The sequence below is a fragment of the Polyodon spathula genome, chromosome 6 (assembly GCF_017654505.1).
Source record: "Polyodon spathula isolate WHYD16114869_AA chromosome 6, ASM1765450v1, whole genome shotgun sequence".
In the NCBI taxonomy this organism is placed as follows: Eukaryota; Metazoa; Chordata; class Actinopteri; order Acipenseriformes; family Polyodontidae; genus Polyodon; species Polyodon spathula.
In genome coordinates, this window is record NC_054539.1 from 67,358,716 (window position 1) to 67,373,529 (window position 14,814).

The 14,814-nt window shown below is 37.5% G+C and overlaps 1 long non-coding RNA gene across 1 annotated transcript; it reads left to right on the forward strand.

Moving 5' to 3' along the window:
- The first annotated feature begins 4,319 nt into the window (after positions 1–4,319).
- On the forward strand, positions 4,320–5,714 carry LOC121316597. The gene is made up of 3 exons (XR_005950424.1): positions 4,320–4,664; positions 4,777–4,842; positions 5,251–5,714. It is a non-coding gene; the product is annotated as an uncharacterized LOC121316597 (long non-coding RNA).
- Positions 5,715–14,814: the final 9,100 nt, after the last annotated feature.

Genomic DNA, 14,814 nt, shown 5'->3' on the forward strand with positions numbered 1-14,814 from the left:
CTCTCGATCCTTCTCTCTCCAAACGTTAACCCAAACGAAGGAGTAGACCAGCGTTACCCTGCCCCCTATATGTAATCCCGCATGATATCGAGATAAACGGTTGCAGCTGCCTTATTACTTGCAGCTGCCTCTCGTTTACCTCTCAAATCAATACGGTCTTACAACAGAGTCGCGCTTCCCTCCAGGCTGACCCACTTCCCTGACCCGGAAACAGGCCAGCCCTTCCAGATACTTCTCCTCTCGTTCTTTAGCGCCCTCACAGGTTGGGAGGAAGATTCATCACCAGAACTCATCTTTCCGTCACAGTCCCACTTAAAGAAATGGTCTTCGTACAGTTTTAGTGAGAATTGGACACTTACTGTGGCCCTGAAGTGCAAAACACAAGTACAAAGCGAAAAATACAAATATAAATAAAAAAAAATCACAAATCCAAATAAAAAAACACAAATACAAATCAAAAAACCACATACAAATAAAAAACAAATACAAATCAAAAAAACACATACAAATAAAAAACAAATACAAATTGAAAAACACAAACAAATAAAAAACAAATACAAATTGAAAAACACAAATACCAATCAAAAAGCAAAATACAAATAAAAAATAGCACAAATGCAAAAAGCCCACAACACAATGGACATAATTTCACAACAAAAATACATCACGATTGAGGCCACTCCCCTAGTTTTGCTGGGAGAGAAGGTTTTTTCCAGTGCGAGAAATAGATTACTTTAAAAAAGTGAATTACTGTACACAGAGAACTTGGATAATTAAAGAATGGAAAAAATGAATGCTTTAGAAGGCGATAATATTGTAGTGTTGTATGTGTGTGTTTAATAGAGAACCCGACAAGGCTGTTTGGTCCTTGAAACCCTTTGCTGGTTTATTTAAATCAGATCTGTACACATAACTGAACAACACAGTCACCATTTTCTTCTCTCCTGCTCTCTCTCCAGTCTTAGCTAAACAATCCCTGCATCAATCATACAGGCATGGCAAGTCAAACATCGCTGAACCGATGCCCCAAACATTTCCCATAACATTTTATGGATGAGGCAGCAAGAATCAAAATTTCACCGCCACCAAAAAAATTTATAAAACAAGACAACATATAAAATGATTCCTGCAGGAGCCACTCAGCATAGCAAACTAAAAACAATGGCAACTTCACACACATTTTGATAAATAACACGAAGACAGTTTAACTGCGAATCCTGGAAATATTCTTTATCAGTGTAAATGCCATGTATGATCATTTTCTTTTTTGTTTGTTTTACAAAACAAACATTTAATTTGTTCTGAAGCAAATTAAATGGCTCGCTACCCAACATTCAGATAACAAGCTCATTATTATTAGTAATCGTAGTCGTCATAGTAGTGTTGTTATTGCAAACTTTAAATAACCTCTCAATTATAAATATATAACCTGCTTCAATATTTGACATAGTTGTTATATTGCATTAATTTATCCATAGAAATAGTGCATTAAAATGACCTTTTTTAAATGAAATAGGTAGTTTTTCCATGATAGTATGTTATTGTATTCTAAAGAATGGCAGTGAGACGAAGGTATGGCATGTTTTTTTTCTGTTGTGAAAGCAGCCAACTGCACTTTATGCAAGTACAAGCTCTGTCGCTTGCATTTTATGATAATTCTGTATTACAAAATGCATCACATAGACTATTAGTATTGCATCTTATGTTGATATATCAACACCTGTTAAACCATCTTTCTGTTCCAGGCCTTTTTTTACTGTTTTAAACCTAAATATCTTGTATTTTTTTTACAATAGGCTTGCTTAAAATTGCATTTGTCCTGCAAAGCTATAATTTAATTTAAATGTTTAAAATGTAGTTGTGATTAATTTGTATAGAGAGAGAGAGGTGCCGTGGCCCAAACGTGACAATACCGTTCTTAAGAATTTCACATTCAAAATCATAACAAGCTTACCCTAATATATACACCATTGGTATTGATTAATATTTCCACAATGATGGTCGTGAAAAAGATGAACGTTATAGTACTGTACATCTGACGGCACATAGTATTTCCCAAACTGATGAAATACAAACAACAACTGAGAAGTGTACATATATTTAAATCATCAATATGCTGTGACACAGAAGTAAACTTCGATCTTCGCGTGCTGAACCTCAATGTCATCGTGTAAAACACTTGAAATTCACAGGCATCAAAGTCAAACTTTTTTGAGCTACAAAAAAAAAAAACAAGTTAAGTCAAAAGGTAGATGAAGCAGGTAAAGTTCGAACAGAATATAATAAAATAAAGATATAAGAAATTGATGAAATACAGGGACAGTGGATGTTGGTGATGGCTTCATAAAGGGATTATATACAGCTCTGGAAAAAATTAAGAGACCACTGCAAAATGATCAGTTTCTCTGGTTTTTCTAATTATAGGTATGTGTTTGGGTAAAATGAACATGTTTGTTTTATTCTATAAACTACTGACAACATCCCTCCCAAATTCCAAATAAAAATATTTGATTCCCGATTCCAGCCTTGCTGAAGCACGCCCAGATCATCACTGATCCTCCACCACATTTCACAGTGGGTGCGAGACATTGTGGCTTGTAGGCCTCTCCAGGTCTCCGTCTAACCATTAGACGACCAGGTGTTGGGCAAAGCTGAAAACGGGACTCATCTGGGGGTGCTTCAGCAAGGCTGGAATCGGGCAGATTTGTCTTTCTGAAGGACGCATGAATCAAGCCAAGTACAAGGTTGTCCTGGAAGAAAACTTGCTTCCTCCTGCTCTGACAATGGTCCACAACTCTGAGAATTGGTTTTTCCAGCAGGACAATGTTCCATGCCACACAGCCAGGTCAATCAAGGTGTGGATGGAGGACCGCCAGATCAAGATCCTGTCATGGCCAGCCCAATCTCCAGACCTGAACCCCACTGAATACCTCTGGAATGTGATCAAGAGGAAGATGGATGGTCACAAGCCATCAAACAAAGCCGAGCTGCTTGAATTTTTGTGCCAGGAGTGGCATAAAGTTACCCAACATCAATGTGAAAGACTGGTGGAGAGCATGCCAAGACACATGAAAGCTGTACTTGAAAATCAGGGTTATTCCACCAAATATTGATTTCTGAACTCTTCCTAAGTTAAAACATTAGTATTGTGTTGTTTAAAAATGAATCTGAACTTATTTTCTTTGCATTATTCGAGGTCTGACAACACTGCATCTTTTTTGTTATTTTGACCAGTTGTCATTTTCCGCATATAAATGCTCTAAATGACAATATTTTTATTTGGAATTTGGGAGAAATGTTGTCAGTAGTTTATAGAATAAAACAAAAATGTTCATTTTACCCAAACACATACCTATAAATAGTAAAACCAGAGAAACTGATAATTTTGCAGTGGTCTCTTAATTTTTTCCAGAGCTGTATGTATATATATATATATATATATATATATATATATATATATATATATATATATATATATATATATATATTTTTTTTTTTTTTTTTTCTTGTTTCTGAATACAGTATATCATTAGTGCCATGATTATTTACTATTCAGGCAAAAATGGCTTCTGAAAAGACTCGGTGAATCCCGTAGGTAAAGCATCATGAACTGAAGCCGGTGTAACGCTAACATGCTTCCTGCCCTACATTAGCCTAGAAGAGTCTCTTCAGAAGCACTTTTCCTGGAGTTGTTAGTAAGCATGGCAAATACTGATCTTAAGGCCATGATACCCTATGCAATTTCCATGCGATGCGATTGCTTGCAACCCATGGATCTCATCATTATCGCATCACTTTGCACCGTGGACAAGCATCCAATCAGTAAGCAAGGTAGAGTCACATGACAACATCCAGCAGCTGAAAGTGACTTGAAACACGGAGGATAAGTAGTGTTCTGTATTTTTGTTTTTATCATTAAAAATAACAGCCTGGGAATTTGTCTGAGTTTATTTTACATATATTAAAATAGGGATAAAATCCATAAAAATATGTTTTTAATTGAAATATTGGTAAAAATCGGGGGTATACACATTCAGTATACACACACACACACACACACACACACACACACACATATATATATATATATTATATATATATATATATATTCACACTCCAGACCTGCTACCTGTCTTTTGTATTTGCTTTTCTCCTCACTCCTCTGATTCCAGCTTGCAATTGCACTATATAGAATGTGTATTTTACCTGGAGTGATCGGCAGCTATTGCTTGCGATCAGTTGCATGCAATTGGGTGCAATCAATTGCATGGGCTTGCATCGCACAGAAATCGCATAGTTTAGCAGCCTTAAGGAAAAACAGCAGATATCCATACAGAACACACATATTAACTAAGCTAAATATGTGTAGTTATTTTGTTGTTATATGTTTCTGCTTTCCTTCACTTTACTGTACTGCCAATCAAAACTTTGTAGCTTTCCTTCACTTTACTGTACTGCCAATCAAAACTTTGTAGTAACCACCTGCTGTAGTTTTTGGTATCTTCTTGCTATTCATGGTGCCTTGAAAATGGAATTGCCAGTATATGACTAGGTGGTTAACCTGTTACTAGTTTTTTGTTCTGAAAAAACAAGACACTGTATAATTTTTTCTTTTTGTCTGAGCGTAGGTGCGAAATACCCTCTTGAAACGGGTGAACTCTATGGTGAGTGGATTTTTTTTTTTTTTAACTGCTTCCTAATTCTAGCAGGAACTTTTAACAGTTCTCAAACATATACATTATTTTACAACACATCTTCTTTCTTTCTACATTTCAGTATGCTACACAGTCCAAGAGTGAAACCTCAAGTTCTAAAAAGAAGTGAAGAAAGTAACAGTGACAGGTTTGTCATTTTTCTGACCCTTGCATATCATTTGAACACTAAAGATTTTCATAAGCCCTCTTTATGCTATAGTTTTTATAATTTCTCTTTTAGACCAAAGAAAAAGCAACCATTTTAATTGTAGAATTAGTACAATTCCAAAAGGAATGTGTTTGTATTTCACATGATAGGTTTCTGCCCTTTTGTTACAACAATCAATATCCTGCTATTTACCAGCACAATTCTACCTATTCTATAGAATACTCATGTGCAAAAAAGAAAAAAAAATATTTAATTGGGTGATTGGCAAAAGAGAGAACCTATCTATTCATACTTTATACTCAAGTTTTTAAAAGTTTCTAAAGTGCAGGAGTTGTTTAGATTGGGTCCTAATACTAAGGATAATTGTTTGTTTGTTGTTTTTTCTAGATTGGAAAGAAAGAACCCGGAATGCAATATCAGGCCCTCTTTACAAGGATATTTAAATAAGTCAATGGTTTATTATTAAAATAAAGGTTGTTATGAATGAAACTCTTCTAGACTGTTGTTAAAAAAGCGAACAGCTGCCTAGAGTAGTGATGTATGCTGCAAATGTGCTGTAGTCATTGTTGCTACCTTATTTAGAAACTCATCTTTTTTAAGCATTAGAAAAGCATCCGTTCCGACATTTGATTTTCAGTTTGAACTCATTAGTAATTACACACTATTTACAATTCATTTGCACAATAAAACCTTCTTCATGTGAAGGGCTCCTGCCCTACCACAGTCAGGCAATTAAGAAAAATAATAACTGCATATTTAAGCAACAAAACTCAAAACCACTTAGAATGATTACATCATCATAAAATCCAACTTATAGCAATGCAAATTATCAATAAAAATGACATTTTCATGTTTCCTTTTTTCTTTTTTTTTTTTTTTTTTTTTTTTTTTTGTAAGAAGCACAATCCCTTTATGTAATAACTGATGAATCATTAGTTTTGGAACATTATTTTATTAAATATTCTATTTTTTACTTCTTTATTATAAAAACTTTTAGAATAATTCTATTCTTCAATGTCAACCTAAATGTGTGAAATAATATGCAATGATTTCTAATATGTACCTTTATTATATTTCAATGTGTCTCATTTTATTTTCAACTTTTTTGGTTTACTTTTGTATCTGTACATATTTATTAAATAAGTTTAAAATATGTAATTGTAATTGTAGTAATATTAGCAATAGCTATTGAGTTGTAGGAATACTTCACTCTCACACCTTGAAAAGTATATTTAGATGAATTATCTCTTTTAGAAATAATTCCTGAAATAAAGATATTTGATTATTAAGGTTACAATTGTATTATTGTATTATGTTATGACAAACTTGGGTTATGTTGTCTTTTCTAGATAGAGCAGAAGAAAACCAGGAAACCCTCTAAGCACACACTATACAGTAAATAAACCCTGCATATACCGTACTACACAACTCTATCAGCACAACCCCACACACATCCCCATCTAAGAACTAACTCACCTATATAAATGAAGCTCTTGAATAAATTCTTTCAAAATATTGTAGGTCTGTTACAGTCTTGTGATAAAACATATGACTATCTTACATATGAATACCTTGATATCCTGCAAAGTTAATGTACCAGAAAACTATACACTATCTATATTACACAAGAGAACATTTATTTATTTAATCATTTTAGAGAAACAAAGGACCACTCCTTTGATGGGAATGTAAATTGTGACATCCACCATAGGACAACAATATATATTTGGTCTTGGGTTGACTTTTCATAATGTAGAAAAATAAATACCATAAAAGGGGAATCCCGAGGTGTGAGATTCAGGTTCTGTTGGTTTAAATTACTCAATGCATCTTTACAAATCGACTTCTTGTATTTTGATAAAATATTAAATTAACAACTCCTTATGATTATGCTTCCTTCAATCTTTGTACTGCTAAAATAGAATACAGTATATGGTTAAACATGGGGGACCCCTGGACAAGAAACATAAGACAACCAGGACACAAGCCCAAACCAATTGATCTCTGCACAGACATTGACCCTGTTCACTGAATAATCGTTGTATTCAGCTGTTTTGGTTCCTGTAAGAACATAAGAAAATACGAACGTAAGAAATTTAAGAAGAGGAAAGGCCATTTATGCTCGCTCGCTTTGATGCCAGCGTGGTCAGTTAGGACTCGGGAGAGGAAGAAGAAAAACCCCTGACCTGGTGAGAGAGGAAATGAAACCCTGGGACTCCGTGGCTAGATGGACTGCCCTTCTTCTAGTAGGCTAGCTAAAGGTCTTATTGTGGTCACAGAGAGGGTTATACGATGTTGTTCATGATAACATCCAGTCTATTCTTAAAGGATCCGAGTCTCTGCTTCAACAACTCTTTCAGGCAGCCTGTTCCAATAGTTTACCACCCTTTCTGTGAAAAAGCCCTTCTTCAGCTTCCACCGTGGCCCCTGGTTCTGTTCTCTGTGACCTGTGAAAAATAATTCCCAGCAGTTCCTTTGTTAAACCATTTGACAATTTTAAATACCTATATTAAGTCTCCTCTGACTCTCCTTCTTTCTAGACTATACAGATTCAGCTCTTTCAGTCTATCTTCATACGACATGCCCTTCAATCCTGGAATTAATTGTATTGCTCTCCTTTGGAATCTTTCCAAGGCCTCTATGTCCTTTTTATAATATGGGGACCAGAACTGTACACAGTATTCTAGGTGTGGTCGTACCAGTGCATTATATAATTTTAATATAGCTTCTCTAGATTTGAATTAAACTGTCTTGGCTTTATAACCTAACATTCTATTTGCCTTTTTTATAGCTTCTCCACACTGTCTAGTGGACTTTAGAGTTTAATCCACTACTAGCCACCCCCCCCCCCAAGTCCTTTTCATAAATAGCTTCCTGTATTTCATTACTGTTCATTTTCTTCTTGCCTCTAATGTTTTTCCTCCCTATGTGCAAGACATTTATTCATATTAAATGTTATCTGCCATGTGTCAGCCCAAGCTTGAATCTTGTCTAAATCCTTTTTTATTATTAAAGTTGCTGATTGGGTGTTGGCTACCCCTTCCAATTTTGTGTCATCTGTAAATTTGCATAGTTTACTGATTATGTCTTGGTCCAGGTGATTTATATAGATAGGAATAACAATGGTCCCATTGTTTATTTCTACTGATTTAAAAGCTTTTTGAAAATCTAAGTAGATTAAATACAATACAGACAGATCATTGGTTAAGCGAAGGCAACGAGCCGATACACAGTTTAAGGTTGTGTTCATAAACGTAATCATTACATGGAGATACCCAGAAAACTACCTGAGCCCAAGTGTTTAGTCCTACTGTATCTTGTTTTAGAATTAAAACTAATCGTTCTAGTCTTGATATCGCAACTGGGGGTGCAGAGCTCTGCAACTGGTCATCTACAGCTCATCTACAGAGCTTGTAGTACTCAGCTCTGTAGTTCTCCAAAGGAGCCATTGCTGCTTGTGCAACAGCCTCACCAGTAAAGCACTTGGGTGGTACTCATGTGTTGCATTTGAATTGGCTGAATATTCAAGAATTTGATTAATACTGCTGCTTTTCTAAAGCTTTTCTCTGTTCATTTTTCTTGGACAGGTTTTGACACACTCCACTGCAGCACTCATTCCAGCAATGGTTTGTGTTCTCTTTTTCAAAGAGATGTTCAGGCACAGCAGTTTCAAAGTAGTGTAGGATCCACTCTCACCCTGCTATTGCCCCGAACATTACCTTGAATGTCCCCGATTGTCAAAACAAGCGTCCCAACTAGTGAACCCACTGCAAAGAATCCCGAATCACAGGAGAGACTGCTCAAGCTGCCTGAGTAATGAAATTTACACAATGAGGACCATGATGGACATAAAAAGCTAGTGACTGTTCTTTTCTAAGAAAAGCCTGTACACCAGAGTATTGGCCCAACATATTTGTAGCACCATTGTATGCTTGCCCACGAAGACCAGAAAGAGGTAGATTGAGGCACAGTAAGACATCGGTGGCAACCTTGGACATTCTTTCTCCTGTTGTTGAAACCACTTCATAGAGACCTACAAATTCTTCATGTGGCATCCAATCCTGATCCACATAGCGGAGGCAGATTGACACTTGTTTAGTGCCAGATATATCTTGTATTCCATTAGTGATCACTGGATATTGTAGCAGTGGCAGAGAACTGATTTGCAATATCTCTCATAATGGAGTTGCCCATTAAACTCAGGATCTCATTTTGAATTTTAGGGCTGGTATAATCCTGATTATGTGTCAACCACAGACAAAGTCTGGGATCATCCTTTGACCTCAACCTCAGCTGGTTTACATTCCCCTTCTTTTCCTCATGACCTCTAAAAGCCAACCCTTGCCGTGTCAAAAACTGCACTGTGCTTACAATCTTCAACAGGCAAGATCTTGCCTTCTGTTATGACGCTAAACCACTAGAGAGCTGGGTCCCTGCTGGTCTTGCCTCCTGAGCACGAGTTGTCACTGCTACCATCTGCCATTGAAAATCAGCATGCTTTGCAAACCTCTCTAGGGCTTTTTTTTCAATTTCTAAATCCTGAGGATACAAATGCAAGGTCTGCATTTTTGGCAAGTGGTGACTGTTTGCCTCAAAGCTTTTGTGCAATAAAAGCATAACACCCCTTTCAAACAAGGGCAGTAATGGAGCAAGGAAAAATCTTTGAACCGTTTCTCCTGAAAATGGAGTGTCCTATTTGTCAACTTTTGGTCTACAATGAGCCCTGGGTTTAGCTGATGTGGGGTATTTCCTAGGTCATCTTTTTCCAACCCTCCTAACTCTGTGGCTTCTGCCTCAAATGCCTCTCTGCTGGGTGGATATTGACGTTCAGCTGATAATTCACTCTCCTCATCACTAGCCTCCCTGCCTGCACATTCTCTCTCTGGCATTGCTGCTCACACCAAACCTGCTGCTACACCTCCTCCTACAATACACATGACATCAAAAATACCACTCAGGTACTACAATAAACCCCTTAACACCTCTTTCTAAATCCCCTTAGAAATATGGATTCTTACTTTACACATAGGCGTGTAGAATTGAATGAATAGTAGTAATAATATAATTAAGAAGAATACAGTTCTAGCGAGACACTTCTTTAAAATAGTTTTACAGACTGTTTGAAATTAAGTTATTGCTATCTAGGTTAAATAATGTTTTAACATGAGATGTTGAGACATTGTAAAATAACTGGCATACAAAGAGTTTTATTATGTCCTAACCACAACTAACTAGTATGTTTAATATTTTTAAAAGGGATGACAGTGGTCTGATATTTATGGCTGTGATTACAAGTTTATCAAAAAACAATTCAATCACTTACACTCCACTGCTTTGTTTGGAAAAAAAAAAAATGCCTTTTTTGCTTTTTGCTGCTTTTGACATTGTTGTTAACATTTAATTTCTAAAATGGCCAACTCTTGGTCCACTTATTATTTTGGTGACCCAGTAAAAATGCAAAGTGGTTAACAATGTGCAGGTGATCAATAATCAGACAAACAACTATAATCCAGGTGCAATAAAGTTTTAATTGTATAATCCAATGCCTGATGGCTAACAGCAGCAAACATTAACAATGTTAATGAAGCAATACGTTGGCGTGTACTGCTTATTTATAAAAAATAACAGTCCTGTTTCAGTTCACCCACATGTAACACATACACAAACAACAGTTCACAGTGCTTGCTCTAGTGCTCGTGCTCCTGCTCCAGCTCCTGCTGCTCTGCTCCTGCCAGTGGAGGTGGTGGTGGCAGAGGCAGCTCCTGCTGCTCTGCTCCTGCCCGAGGAAGCAGAGGCAGCTCCTGCTGCTCTGCTCCTGGTGGTGAAGGTGATGGAGGCAGAGGCAGCTCCTGCTGCTCTGCTCCTGGTGGTGAAGGTGATGGAGGCAGAGGCAGCTCCTGATAGCTCCTCCTATCCTACCGATAAAGGTGGCGGAGGTGTGTAGTCTCCTGACGACGGAGGTGGGAGCGGGATGTAGTCTCCTGGCGATGGAGGTGGGAGTGGCTTGTAGTCTACCCTTGTTACAGGGGACTAGTGCGGCTCTCCCTCACTTGCAGGGGATTGGTGCGGCTCTCCCTTACTTGCAGGGGACTGGTGTGGCTCTCCCTCCTGCTCTGGAGACAGCAGTGGGACCTCTCCCTCTGGCGCTGGAGACGGCAGCAACGGCTCCTCTCCCTCTGGCTCTGGAGGCGAAACCAGCAGGCATTATTCCTCTGCTGGTGGAGATGGGAGCTGCAAGTAATCTCCCTTCCGCCCAATAAGGATGCAGGTGGGCTTGGCTCCTCCCACTTGGAATGCAACCTGCTGGGGCAATGCCCTATCAGCAGCCAAGTAGTTGATCACCATGACTGTCGGGTTCACGAAGGTCACTGGGTAGAAATGTTGTTCCCAGCGTTCCCAACGTTCCCCATCTCTGGCCCACAGCAGGTCAACAACCAGTGGGAGGTCCTCCCCGCTCCACTCCGGGTCAGACACCCAGTCCAGCATCTCCTCAGAGGACAGGAAAGGCTCTGTCTCCTCCTTCCTGGGCTCTAGTTCCTCTTTCTACTCCTGCAGTCATTGCTGCTGCTTTCCTCTCCCGCTTCTTCTCCCCATTTCTTTTTTTTTTTCCCAAAAAACTGCGGTTCCTGCTCTGGTCTGCGTCTAGGAGGCGCTGGTAATCCCGGTTCTGACACCACGTGTCACAAAGATGGCCGGAGTGGGGGACGTCAGACCAGAAACAGGAACCAGGAAAAAAACAGAGAGGTGAAGTTTTGGGGAAGCTGAGTGCTTGCTTGTGCTCAGCATTTAATGAATTAACAGAACAGTAAATAAAAAGGCTATAACAAACAAAAACACACAGGACACAGTACTGGTAGCCAAAAGAAACAGACAAACAAAACGGACTAACACTAAACAAACATGGTGAGCTGATATTTTACTTATTATTATTATTTTTATTATTATTACCTCTGTCTCCAATCTCGTTCTTCACTCACTGAACACACAACCCTGAGTGGGTGAAAACATGCAGCTTTTATGCAGCTGTACCGAGACTCGATTGCTAATCAATCATTCAATTGAAGTCGCGGTACAACTGCACGTGAATTAATAAAGTGCAATTCCCCGTGCTCACATATTATTAACTTTTACTTGCATGTGAAGTGCTGAGCAATCCTCGTGCCTAATACAAATATATATTTTAAACACTTGTGTTACACAGACCCGTTTATATCCTGTGTACCAATGACTATACACCAACATTAACACACAACATGTAACATAAAATACACACAGGGGCGGTGTGGCAGAGCAAAGCTCTGCCCTTTATAAATTGGCAGGGATGGGGTTAAATTCCCATACCTGCCTGGGTTTATTGTGTTCAGGTGTCTGGGGTTGATTAGTTGATTAGCATAATTAATGATCAATCAGCGCCCAGCCACCTGACATAAAAGGAGGCCTCTGCTTCCCATTGGGAGGAGGGAGCTGAGGAAGCAAGTTGTTTGGTTGTTTGGTTGTTTGGTTGTTTGGTTGTTTGGTTGTTTGGTTGTTTGGTTGTTTGGTTGTTTGGTTGTTTGGTATCCAGTGAAGGCATCGTCCGGCCTTGAAACCTTTATTTTGTAAGTTTTGCTTTGCCTTTTGTTATTTGTGTTTAAATACCTTTATTTTTGCCCTTGTGCCCTTTTATTTTGTGTTTATTTATAATTAAAACATTATTTTTTTGAACTGCAGTCTGTCTCTGGGCCTCTATCCACTCGCCAGCCTGTCACAGGCGGGCACTTTGCCACATTGTTTTATTTAGGACTTGGTTTGTGTCTGTTTGTTTTGGCCACTGCAGTTTTTTGCTTCTTTAAAGTGTTTCTGTTTTGTTTAAACTCTTTATTTTACATTAAATCTGTGCAACGGAGCATTTCATTCATGCCTCGCAATCCTGACTCTGTGTGCATTACCTGGCCTGACGCCACCACAAGCCATCTGTGTCACATGCCCTTGATTTATTTGGTACTATTACCTGTAAATTGCGCATCCTTGCTTTGTTGTTTGTTAGTACCAAGTAGACATGAATTGTAGCTAGTCGGGCATTCACCAGTTGCGATAAGAAACAATCTTGCACTAACTCTATCATTCCCATGTCTGAACTGTTTTCTGAGGTCATGTGATCCCAGTTTATGTTTGGGAAGTTAAAGTCTCCCATAATTAAGTTGTCCCCTTCCTTACTTAATATTTTGATGCTTGCATATAAGTTTTCATTTAATGATTCATCAGAACTTGAGGGTCTATAGCAGTCTCTCACTATTAAACCAATAGACTTGTTTTCACTTAATTGAATCCATATTGATTCACTGTTGTGGCCATTACTTTCCAGTATTTCCCATTCTTCATTTTTCTATTGGGTCCATCTTTCCTAACTAACCTATATCCTTCTATATTGAACTCGTCTCCATCGTTTGGAGTTAACCAGGATTCTGTTATTCATATAATGGCTTCTACTTACAGCAATGTGTTTTTAATACTTCTTGCATTTACATATAGGCATAAGTTTATGAACACCAGTGACTTTATGATTGTAGTTTGTTTTATTCTTATTCCCCTCTGCATTATTTCCAGTCCTGTTTTTAATTACTGTATTTGTTGTTTGCTGTGTAGTTTGTAGTGTTAACTCCCCTTGGCTATAATCTTGGCTCTAGCCTCCTTGCCCCCCAAGTCCCTAGTTTAAACTCTGCTTGATTACTCTGTTAACTCTCTCCTCAAGTGCACTGAATCTAAGGGCTCCCACTAGAAAAGTTATTTTTTTAGAGAACAATAACCTAATTAAGGTGAATGTGTCACATCATGCAAAACGAATTGCACAGGCAGTAATGTGATCGGAAGCCTTATGTGAACAGCTACAGAGAGGCCATTCAAAACAGAGCAAATAATATGCAAAACACAGAGATATTATTAGAAAAGGAGCATTGGTAAATGTATCCATAAGAGAATGAAAGTAAACATTTCATATATACATATCTATATATATATATATATATATATATATATATATAATATATATATCATATATATATAATATTATGTAACTACTATGATAATAATTGATGATGACTTAATTATTAAGGACTTCTCTAGTTCACCGATAGGAAATAAAAAGGTGTATGGCTATCCATAAATTGCATATTTGTATTAAATATATAAATATATTAAATTAAAACCATTATAAATAGTAATGAAAATATAAATTGCCATAAACATATTTTTTTTACATACACAATCTTATGCTGCAAACCTGAGAAATATTGATCTATTAACATATAAAATATTGTCCCATATATAATTATTTTTTCACTGTTCCCTTACCTTTACAATAACCTTTTGTGATACACACTACTCTGTTGAAGAAGATGAATACATTCTCAAAGCTTGGCATGGGGCATGCTTTGCCTGTTTTATGACACTGTCATACCTTGGTTACTAAATATCTTTGTGACCTGAATAGAAAACTGTCTCTCTTCAAATATATACACAAGATTTGCATTGAAAGTGTATGCGTACCACCAAAATATTATCCTTTAATAACAATGCTCTAATGCTCTAGATTCCAAGATGTACACTGCAATAAGAATAGACCTTTCTGTCAGACACCTTCAGTAGCAGAACCTGATATTGTGTTTTAATGATGCTCTGCTTGGTCAGTGTAATTGCTTATGTTAATCTGGGGAAATGGTGAAATAGTGCACTACACTGCATGCTTTGTGTGTTTAAGGCACTGTATTTAAATGTTACTCTTAGTATTTCAATGATGTGCTCTAGGATATTACTTTATTTGATGTCTTACATGTTTCACTGCTAGCTTTGGTCATTTCCACCCACACTCCAGAAAGTGGAAGATGTTCCTTTTAAATCTCAGCAGAAACAAATCAACGTACTCGTATTTTATTTTTATTTTTTACTTTCTCTTTCAGAAACTGAAATATGAAT